General features: G+C 38.7%; 1 long non-coding RNA gene across 1 annotated transcript; it reads right to left on the bottom strand.

Moving 5' to 3' along the window:
• Nucleotides 1-292: 292 nt before the first annotated feature.
• Nucleotides 293-10,906, bottom strand: LOC119890998. Its single transcript, XR_005442382.1, has 4 exons — nucleotides 10,721-10,906; nucleotides 4,839-4,935; nucleotides 945-1,041; nucleotides 293-322 (listed from the first exon to the last, which is right to left on the bottom strand). It is a non-coding gene; the product is annotated as an uncharacterized LOC119890998 (long non-coding RNA).
• Nucleotides 10,907-11,179: the final 273 nt, after the last annotated feature.

Raw genomic sequence — 11,179 nt, 5'->3', positions numbered from 1 at the left:
GCTTGGTCATGTTATCGTAGCGTTGTCGGTCGTCTTTGAGCAGTTCGAGGCGAGGCTCCAGGTCCAGGTCCACCGTACGGGATCCACGGCCGAGCTTCTCTATAAGCCTGCCTGGTACACTGCAGGGAGACAGTATTGCTCAGACTGATTGAACATCTTTTACCAATGAACAGAAACAAAAAGTCCTGTTGGATTCCTCTCACCTTGGGAGCCTGATGCTCCACTTGCGGACTCTTTGCAGCTTCTCACTGGCTGGGTTCTTGTTGTTGCCTTGAATCACCACAGGTCCTCTTTCCTGGTGTCTGGGGTGACACTGGAAGGTCTGGAGGTGGGGGGGTCAAAGGTCAATGGAGAGTAGGGATGAAACGGTATGAAAATTTCATTTCCCGATTATAGTGACCAAAATAATCACGGTTATCAGCAGTATTGTAAAAATGTGGAGAAAATAATTCAAATGTACTGAAAAATCAGCTTATAATTGTTCAGTTATCCTTGCAATTAAAATGTGTGCGGTAATAATAACCGTCGGGAATTTTACTATGGTTTATTAAACCGGCAATCGTTTCATCCCTAACGGAGAGCTACCATGACAAGTGCAATACCTGACATATTGTGCAGTATTCTCTGCTTCAATACTCTGGTTACTCTTGTATCCAAAAGTAGTAGTGGTATGGATGGAAATGGTGGACCACACATATTATTTGAATGTTTACACAGTGTGTTCAGTTGTTTGTGTAGTATTAGTTTAAGCAGACTGTGTTTGTCTTTTGCTGTGAGATCAGATCACATTTTATGACCAATTTATGCAGAAGTGCATGTAATTCCAAAGGGTTAACATACTGTACTTTTCCTGCAACTGTAAATAACCATTTTACAATACATGTTAGAAACCAAACAGCGTAAACACACACCTTTATAATGTTTCTACTCCTTCACTTGTTTACCTTTGTCCTGCCCTGTTTCCATGTTGACCTCTGCCATGGCCTCAGCTGGACAGGAAGTGACACCGTTGTCTGCGTGGTTGCAGTTACTGTTCGCGTCCTGTTAAAAAGGAGAGAGAAGTGTTTCTTTCCACAGCACTACGGCACATGGACAGAAAAACTATACTGCTATGTTTTGGTGTCATTTACAGTCCCTGCTTCTATCCTCTGCTCTCTCGAAGGGAGGGCAGGGTTCAGTGCCTCCACGCGAGCGCGTGCACACACACACACATTAATTCAAATTAATTAAATTTATTGAACATTTGTTATGCTGTTAGTGAGGAATATTATATTGCAATAATTATCATTGTTGTCCTAGTCAAGCAGTCAACATGTGTAAACAAGGAGGAGTGTTGCCTCCGTCAGACCCACTAATTATGGAGTGTTTGAGCAGCATTTGGAGGCTAAGAAATTGTCAGTAGTCAAGGAATAACGCATTTAATCAGGGACAATTCACATCAAATCATGTTTGCAACAATGCCTTTATTGTGAATTGTCCCCTTTTAAATAGCATTACGGTATTTTAATATCCTGTTGTAATACATGTATTGTGAAATGCCCATAAATAATTGCACATGCATTTGACTAGTATAATAATAATTATTAAGGCATATTTGCATGATCCATCAAGTTCATTTATATTGATTCAGTTAGTAATATTTTCTTATTGAACTGCTGAAATTGTATTAATCCACCACATGATTACGCACACCTTCTGATGAAAGAAATTTGCATAAATTGTAAAATACAGTGTTCAGAAATCACACAGAATCTGGATATGACATTATATTAGTTGCTGCTCTTTTAAACTTTTGCTGCTTGTCAATTGTCTATTTTGGACTGGTTCTGACTGTACATGGGTCCCTTTCAGACCAGGTTTCTTTAATAGGAAGTACATTTATGCACACCAAAATCTTGGACCTGTGAAGCCCTCTGACGCACCTCTGACCTCTCTATGGAGCTCAACTTGCCCCCCCACCCCCCACTCAACTGCTGCTGCCGGAAGCACTTTAACTTAAATATTTAAGATTTCTAGCTGCATCTTTCCAAGCTGGAATTTCAAATTTCAAAAACAGTTCTTGAATGCAGCGTCAACAGGAGCATCACCAGTAAGCTACCGTAACGAGGTCAAAGGCCAGAAGTTAAAGCACCGTGACAATCCTCAGAAGTATCACCGTGGGAACCGGAGCTTATGGGGGCCAATCAGAACCAAGATCAAAAGGTTGTGAGGTTGCCACGGAGATGATAGTTCCCTGTTGTTATTGGCGGGCAGGGAAAATGGTCAGAGGTCACTGCTATAACACTCAAGACAGGAAATAGTCACCTGATATAGATGAAAGGTAAAGACACACGAACAGTAAATGGCTGTCGTCTACAGTTAAGACAGGTTACAGACAAAAACATCAACACTGGAAGTTAACATGTGTGTGTGTCTACCTTCTTGTATTTCCCACATAGTGAGGACCGGAGCTTTAGGTTTAGGTTAGGGTCGGCATTTTAGTTTTGATTGTTAGGGTAACAAGGTCCAGGGAACGCGTTATGTCAATGAGGGTCCTCAAAACTATAGAAGTACAAGGATGTGTGTAACAACATTATATTCCCCCTCCGTCACTCCTCCTCCATGGTTTAATTTGTTTCCAGGAAGTGATGTTCAGGGAATGTTGTGCAGTTTTGCAGGGTTTTTTTTTCCCAGAAAACACACACACACATACACACACCTGTGGAGGGCTCACCGGGCTGGAGGAATTTGGCTCAAAGTTGTTGTGTCGCATTGAAGAGACAGCGAGGCATGTACTGACGCAAAGAGAGTTTTACACTCACACACACACACACAGTATCCACCTTTGCTCTTTCCAAAGGTTAGAGAAGCTGGTGTGTGACAGGAAGGTTGCTGGTTTCTCCAATGAGCTCTTAAAAAAAGGGAACATTTGCTTTAAAAACAGATTTATTTTGCATCAGTGGATCTGTTAATCAGTTCACTCAGACGAAACCAAACTTCAAGAGAGATTTTGAAAGCCTGAAGATATGGTTTACACCAAAATTAAGGGCTTAAAAGGGAAAGGTGGAAGTAGCAACAACCACGTCTCAGTGTAACAGACCTGGCAGTCAATTAAACATGCCAGAGACGTGCAGAGCCAAATCTTAAGGATCTGTTTCCGGACCGATCCAGGCAATTTGGATCGGTGGCAACAGTTCATTGAAAACAAACTAAAAATGTACCATTCAACACCTAGTGGCCATTAGAGGAACTGCAACTTGAGATACAATCATAGCAAACGATGAAACCAGAAAAATTACATCTCAACGTTTTAAAAACTGCTCTAAAACTACAGATCTTCACACAGGTGAGTCACCTGCTACCAGCTCCTGTTACCTGCCGTCACTCGATTACTATTAACCACAACAACGGCCGCCCTATCAGACGTACAAACACTCGCTGTCACTCTTTATCACCCCAGTTTGCTTTTGTTGTCGTCACAACTGCTGATAACATTGTAGAATCTGTTAGGCAGCCGCTGCACATTGTTCCTTTTCTTTTATTTAACTGGTTGCATAACGTGTGTGGAGTATCTGTAAAGAATAAATGCATCAACCACACGTCGGTTTTAAATGTGCTTAATAGGCTGTTGACACCTCAGTCAGAGGAAAAATGAAGTTAAGATGCTTCACTGCTTAGCCAGGGTTAGCTGCAGCCTGCAACTGTGTGTATGTATGAATGCACTTGTGCTAGAGATGTGCGGATGGATATTTCTGATCCCAGTTTCTTGCTCTAGGATCGATTCTCATGCAACAGTATCAATATCTAAAACACAGTAATCTGGAGTGTGTGCATTTTATCGTAAGTAACTGTCACCAGGATGGTCAAATTAGACCCGGTTAACTACTTCTCCTTCCAAAGTCTCTGGAGTCAGTGTTTCCTGGGCTGTAACGGTTTTGAAACCGAGACCGAAATCGCGACACAAAAGTCCCCGGTCTCGTGTCGCAGATCGGACAGGCAGAACCGCGACACACCCGTTCAGTGGACTGTATATTAAGTAGCGGTGTATATCGAATTAGTATTGAAAGCAGGTTGTTTAGGTAATTTTCCACCTTATTTTAGTGTTTATTTACTACTTGAATCTATTCCTCTCCCCACACTCTCACACACCTAGCCGGCATCTCTGGTCTCTCACGCCTCTTTCTGTCTCTCTCCTTGTATGTGTCTCGGCTGACTTTCTCCATCAGCAAGTCGCCGTGTTTAATTAATTCACCCATGATTCAGTTTTCAAGAACGCCACATGTAGACTGAAAGCGAAAGTAACGTTAGTGAGTGACATCTGCAGTGGTGCGTTCACTGTCGCTCCGTAATATTCTTTTGTTATCCTTATACAACTTGCATTTGATTATTACATATTTCTACATCTATTTATGTCAGCTGTATGTCTGTCTGCGTGTAGCACCTTAACACCAAGGCAAATTCCTTGTTATGTTATACTGTTAACATGTTTAATCGGTTATTAAATAGATCTTGTATATAAAAAAAACTAAACCAAACTGTAATCACAGATAAAACTTACATTTAAAACAAAACATAACAGACTCAAACATGACGTCCTGCTGACAGCCATTCATTAAAAAAATGTACACAAAGCAGCGGATACAAGTCGCCTCTATCCTGCTATCCAGAGGTTGCCGCTTGATTAAGATTGAAGAATTAACACTGGACAACCAATCCTCACGTTACTACAACTCTGGATTGGACAACGGTGCGCGCCAAAAGCTGCAAAGCTACTGCATAATTCTGGCTTTCAGCAGCTTTTAAATGTTGTGATTTAGCTGAACAGAGAAGATAATACAGAGGTTTTTATGGCGTCTCACCGTAGGAGTCGTCTCCATCTCTGTGGCGCCGGACGCCAGGCTGACGTCCCCTCTGTGCTCCTCCATCATCTTGCTCCGCCCACTTCAGTTCCTCCAACTTCCTCATTTAGACAAAACAGAAAAACATCAATCTGCAACGTTTCTTGTTCCTCTGAGGTTACGGTCCTGACTTATGAGGCTGCTTCTAAGCATTAAAAAGGATTAATATGATGATGAATTAACATTAAAAACTTCTTTTAGATGTTTCTAGCTACTTATTTTACCTCACTCATTTGCTATATTGTCACGTTATGTTTAACACTTCAAACAGCTGGAACTCTTGTATCAATGTTCAGATTTATGTTGTTGTATCAGAAAATGCGGTAAAAAATCTAAATATCCAACATGTACAATGATGATTATCACTGCTGTATATTCTTAGTTACAGTTATCTGTTGGGGTTAGTGCCTTGTTTCATATTTAACCTGTTTAAAGGAGTTTACTTATATTTAAATATGCTGGAGAGCTGCCTGCTGCTTAACCCTCCTAGATTTTGGGTTAATTTGTGTGTTGACCTGATGATGATGATGATAACGTTTGGTTTCAAAAAGAAAATCCTTCAACATGTTTGAAATTGTGTTTGTTTTTTTTACATTTATCTGATGCTTTTATCCAAAGCGACTTACAATTGCTATATACATGTCAGAGGTCGCACGCCTCTGGAGCAACGAAGGGTTAAGTGTCTTGCTCAGGGACTCAATGGTGGATGGGTCACAGTGGGGGATTGAACCCGGGTCTCTCACACCAAATGCATGTGTCTTATCCATTGCGCCATTGCCCCACAGTAATGTCCTTGATAACAGAAATTATTTTTCTTTCCAACTGTTACAGATAACATAAATCTGTACTTAGAAATAATATCAAGGCATTAAAACAGCAAAATGGTCAACCAGTGAGATTTTATAGTAATTTGCATATATTTCCATACTCGCGTAACAGGTATTCTGGATGTGTAAGAGGGGTTGGGAGGGAGGTTATGTTTTATTTAAAAGGACTATTTAAGTAGTCAACAAAGAAACAAAGTACCACACAAACATAAACCTGGGTAACAACTTTAAATATAATCATTGTCTGGAGGTTTATATTGCAAGGATAAAAGACGTAAGTAAAGTTAAGGATAACAGGAGTGTTTAGGAAGAGCTCAGTGTGTTGTTTCAGTGGAGTGTAACAACAGTGTGGTTCCACCTGGTGGTGGAAAGGCAGAAGCACAACACTCTGCAGCAGGGATCCTTTTACCCGGACTCTTTAAACATGGAGCAAGCATTTCTGGCTAAAACGCTGTTATCAGTTTTTTCTCATGCAGCTAATTTGGCTCTTTGAAAGCAGTTTGAGGATTTATTTGTTTACTCTGGATGATCTTGAATAATAGCACGCTCTTATTTTGATATCAGAATCAGAGATAGTTGCTCACTTTGCACATCAAGGCATTAAAGGAATCAAAATAACAATAGAAGAAAGTTGGTAAGTAGAAATATAAAGAAAATATACAAATATAAATTTATAAATATAAAAATATAAACAAGAGTGTGGAAAAATGGTTAGGGTTAGGGCTTCCAAATCCTGGAGGGATTTTTGAATGATTCAACTATAAGTCTAAAGATAAAAAAAACAACACATCTACCACAATTTCATCGCGCAAAAAAAACACCTAAAAACATTCAATCTTTTAGAAAAGCAGCCGCGAAATTCAGATATTTTAGACCACAACAATCACTAAACAGGCCTGCGAAATCCTGGAGGCACAGAAAATGCGTACTGATAGTGTTGAGGTGAAATCAAAATCCTGAAAAATGACAGTATTGTACAGAGAATAGACAATATTGCACATTAAGTAAAAGCAAAAATAAGTTTGAGTTTAAACCGTGATCAGTGTTGATTGGCTGAGTGCTGATCATGTGATTGCAGGTACATGCGCAGCAGTCCCTTTGTTCTGCATTGTGCACCACAATGTTTCCATCATCACTGTTAAACATTAGATTATTATTTACCAGTGAACGCTGGCAGAGTACGAGTGACGCTGCAAACATGTTGCTCTTAACTAATTGATAATTGCCCCTAGGGGGATTAATAAAGCTGTGTTAATTGTCCTGCTCCTCTAAGTTTCCGTCTGCTTCATGTTTGCTTCTTTTTCTTGTTTCTAATCTTACATGTTGTGTGTTTTAAAGTTGTTTTAATGGCTCATTTTAACATCTGGCAGATGGACAACAGTTCTGTGGAAGAACAGTGATGTTATCAACATGCATTATCCCTGAAAATAAAGACACCATCTAACAGCACACACTGGCAGCTGTAAATGTTAACCTCCCTTCCTTCGCCATGGGACCTAAATATGTATACTTTTTGCTACTGTTCAAATTGTGCCCTGAATTACACAATGGTTTTCAATGTAAAAGATAATTTTGTTATTCAGGAAAGCCACGGTTTGTTGCAAAATCTTGTTTGTGACAGAGGTCAGAGCTCTTTTATACTGCGTTACCCGTAGATAAAGTTTAGATGAGGTGTTTGTACTTTTCACTTACTGTTAATAAAGTTTTATGGGAAAAAAACTTACATATTACTTATGACAGGAAAGTGGTAGTAACCCTGTGGCAGACAACTAATTTCTTTTGAAAGTCGCAGTTCTTCGTAAAACATTAACGTAACATTTACGTTCTGCTCAGTGAACAACATCTCTTTTGTCGCACAACATACATCACCTACATGTTAGCGCTGTAATGCTAAGCTAACATTTATCTCTTGGTTGCTACTAAGCTAGGTAACTATGTTCTGTTTTTCACCTGATGTGTACGACAAACTGCAACTTTCTTGACTTGCAAAAGTAACTTTTAAAGAGGTGATATTATGCTAATTTTCAGGTTCAAAATCTTAATTAGGGGTTGTACCAGAACAGGTTTACATGGTTTTATTTTTTGTCATATTGTACATTACAGCAGCTCCTCTTTTCACCCTGTGTTGAAGGCTTCGGAGTGATACATCTTGTCTCCAAATGATCTTTGTTGGGAGTTGCACATGTGCAGTTCCTAGTTAAGGACAACTAGCCAATCAGAAGCAGAGAAGGGCGGGTCAGTGAGAAGCAAACACGGCTTCAGTTCAGCTGTATATCCCCTTACCAGCTTAGCAACATGGACTGGAGCAAGAGTTTCAGAGTGGTCAGTTATTTACCTGTAACAAAAGTATTTTTCATCCATAAAGTTTCAACTGAGCTCTGTCTCTACATCACAGTAACAAGTTTATGTCCACTGACTGCCTGGAGGGTAGCTAGTGTTTGGAAGGGAGAGGAGAGCTCAGTGTTTTTCCACCAATGTTTGAGGGCATGTCGGAGTAGCCGCTTGGCGAGTGTTATATGACGCGCATTTAGCTTTCATCACTGTGACTGGGATGAAAGGGAAACAAATGAGCTGTTTTCAGGCAGTTCAGAGCAGAGCTTTCTGTGGGAGATGGGAACTCCCTTTGGGCTGGACTTTGGGCTTTGCAAACCTGTTACATGCACAAAAAAGGAGTATAACTCAATAAAGGAGAGGGAAAAAGGCAAACAGCACAATACCACCTCTTTAAATTGACAAACATCATCTGTGTTATTCAGGGCACAATACCCCCTATAAAGTCCAACACAACAAAACATCAGTCACCAAAAGTCACTGTCATCAGGAATATTGTAGACTTTGAGTTTATTCTTGGATTAATGTCAAGATGTGAACTTTACCACTTGTCATAAGTAATAAAGTATTTTTCCCTTACAACTTTAAGTTAAGTGCAAAGTACAAACACGTCATCTAAACTTTATCCACTGGTAAAAGGGTATAAAACAGTGAGCTGGCCTCTGTCACAAGACACCACCCATGTAAATTATACAGGCACATCTAGAACTTGTTTTCTGCCACATTAAAAAAAGTGTTTGACCCCTAATTTCTGCACATGACAACATGATTGGAACTACTTTCACACAATATTAAAATGTGGTTTTCTCCACTTCTGCTTGTCAAAAGGAAGATAGTAACTTTCACTTCTGCATGGAACAACTTGAGGAAACTGTATACATACAGCTCAGTCTGTTCGGGCTTAGCTTGGAAACAGGAAGGTCGCCGGATCGAGTTCCCGAGCGCCGTGCGATGGTAGCCCCCTCTCACTGACATCTCTCCGTGTGTTGCTATGGGTTTGTGCATGTGTGTTTAATGCTAACAATAATAACAGAGTGAAATGTAGAAAACACTGAATTTCCCATTGTGGGAGTAATAAAGTATATCTTGATACCACGTGACAAAGTGATGCTGCACCTGAAAGCTGGCGTCACACCTGCTACCCGTGATTTTAGAGCTGCAGAGATTATTCAATTAATAATAATCAACAACTATTTTGATAATTGAATAACTGGTTTGAGTAAAGAAAAAAAGCCAAACTTTTCTGATTCCGGCTTCTTAAATGTGAATATTTTTCAGTTTCTTTACTCCTCTATGATTGTGAACTGAATATCTTAAGGTTGTGAATCAAACAAGACATTTGAGGACGTCAAGAGGGCTTCAGGAAACACTGATTGAAACGTTTCATGGGTTTTTTAATGGACGATATTTAGAGAGCAGGACATATTAATGCTGATATTAGAACAAAGAAAAGTCATGTATAATCCTATTATGTCTGCAGAGTACAATCTAACATACATCAGCCGACGTGTTGTTTTAGATGGAAGCTTTACTAATGAATGAAACAGAAACACAGATTTGGTTCTGCTGTAGATTTCAGAGCGAGTCTGGTGTTTAAGCGGGGTACAGTTTGTCAGAAGTGACGTAATTAAGCTGCATTCTCTACCGTATAACAATATACATTTAACACTGGTAGATGTGTCTGCAGACTTTATACATTTAACTTGCTCGTTACCTCAAAATACCAGATATCGTCCCGATTAACCTAATCGATTGACAGTTTAAATTTCTATCACTACTAACAACTAGCCTAATCGAGAAAATACTCAACGGATCTGTTTCTGTTCTAATGATTTGGATTTTGAAGAGCAGTTCAATTAGCTTGATTATTTTACGTTTGTAATATGCAGTCTCTATAATGTAAAATATCAATATTTATATCGTGATTATTTCAACCCAAATAACTGTCTTAACCATTAGGGGATTTGAGTGAAATTATCCTTTAATGAAAAGTGTAAAAGCAAATTATACTTACACCAACATAATATAAATCTTAAAATAAAATGCAAAAAATAATAATGTAAAAAAATAAATATATAAATAATATAAAGATCTGGAATATAAATGTTAATTAATTCATTTAATATAATTTAATGGCCTAAATTTGAGTTAATAATTAAAAATATGGAATAAAATATTACAGATAATCTATAACAGAAAAATGTGATTTTAATTAAATATAAAAAAATCAATACTGAGGAGACTTATAAACTGATCAATTAAAGACAGATTTCAATAATAATAATATACATTAATCATAATTTAATACACGCAATATTACACAGTTGCCAGTTTATTAGGTACACCTGGCTAAAATTAGTATGTTGATGGTGTTTATGATATTCTGTCATTCAGTGAAGGTAAATAATAGTACAATAATACAAAATAATAGAAACACCTCAGTATTACAAACTACAGCAAAGCTTCCAGAAATGACCATAAAGTGCAAATGTTGTATTTGTTGTTGTTTTTAAGCTAACGTTACCGAAGAGGTTGTGTTACCTTATTTACCAGGTAAACAATCAACTGTTTCGACGCATAAAGTCAGTAAACTGTGTTTTTAAGTAACAAATCACCAGTTTCCGCAAAATAAACTGTCCCGTTAACGAGTCAACAGCAAAACAAACGCCCAAAGGTGAGTTTTACCTTCACAGTTTTAAAAACAAACCCCTTCTTCTGCTTCTTCTTCTTCTAAACGTGAACTTTCTTCCTTCTTCGTCGCCGTTTTTCGGTTAAATCCACACATTTAAAGGTTCCGAGCTGAAAAACTAAACCAAACTCTGTTTAAAAAGTTACGAAGTTAAAGCGAGGAAAAAAGTCAGACACACCCGGAAGTGTTTGACAGCCGTTTCTTTCCAGAGAGGGCGCTCGATCTGTCGCTCTTGTGTCTTCCGGAGGGGCGGTGATGTGAACTGGGCCAGACAGGAAACCAACCTGACTCTTGTTCCGAGTTTATTAATGATGATTTAAAGGCTTCATTTGTTGAATATGTACCGTTAATAATGAAAAACAAGTGTACATCTTTGATCTTACAGCTTTCTCAAGGTTTCAAGGTTTTAAGGTTCAAAATTCAGCTTATTGTCCCCTCTGTAAAAAACTGTAAAA

Source organism: Micropterus salmoides, unplaced genomic scaffold (assembly GCF_014851395.1).
Source record: "Micropterus salmoides isolate LMB-PRFRI ecotype aquatic unplaced genomic scaffold, ASM1485139v1 Ms_hic_scaffold_651, whole genome shotgun sequence".
In the NCBI taxonomy this organism is placed as follows: Eukaryota; Metazoa; Chordata; class Actinopteri; order Centrarchiformes; family Centrarchidae; genus Micropterus; species Micropterus salmoides.
Note: the sequence above shows the minus strand (reverse complement) of the source record. Positions and strands in the feature narration are given on the sequence as shown.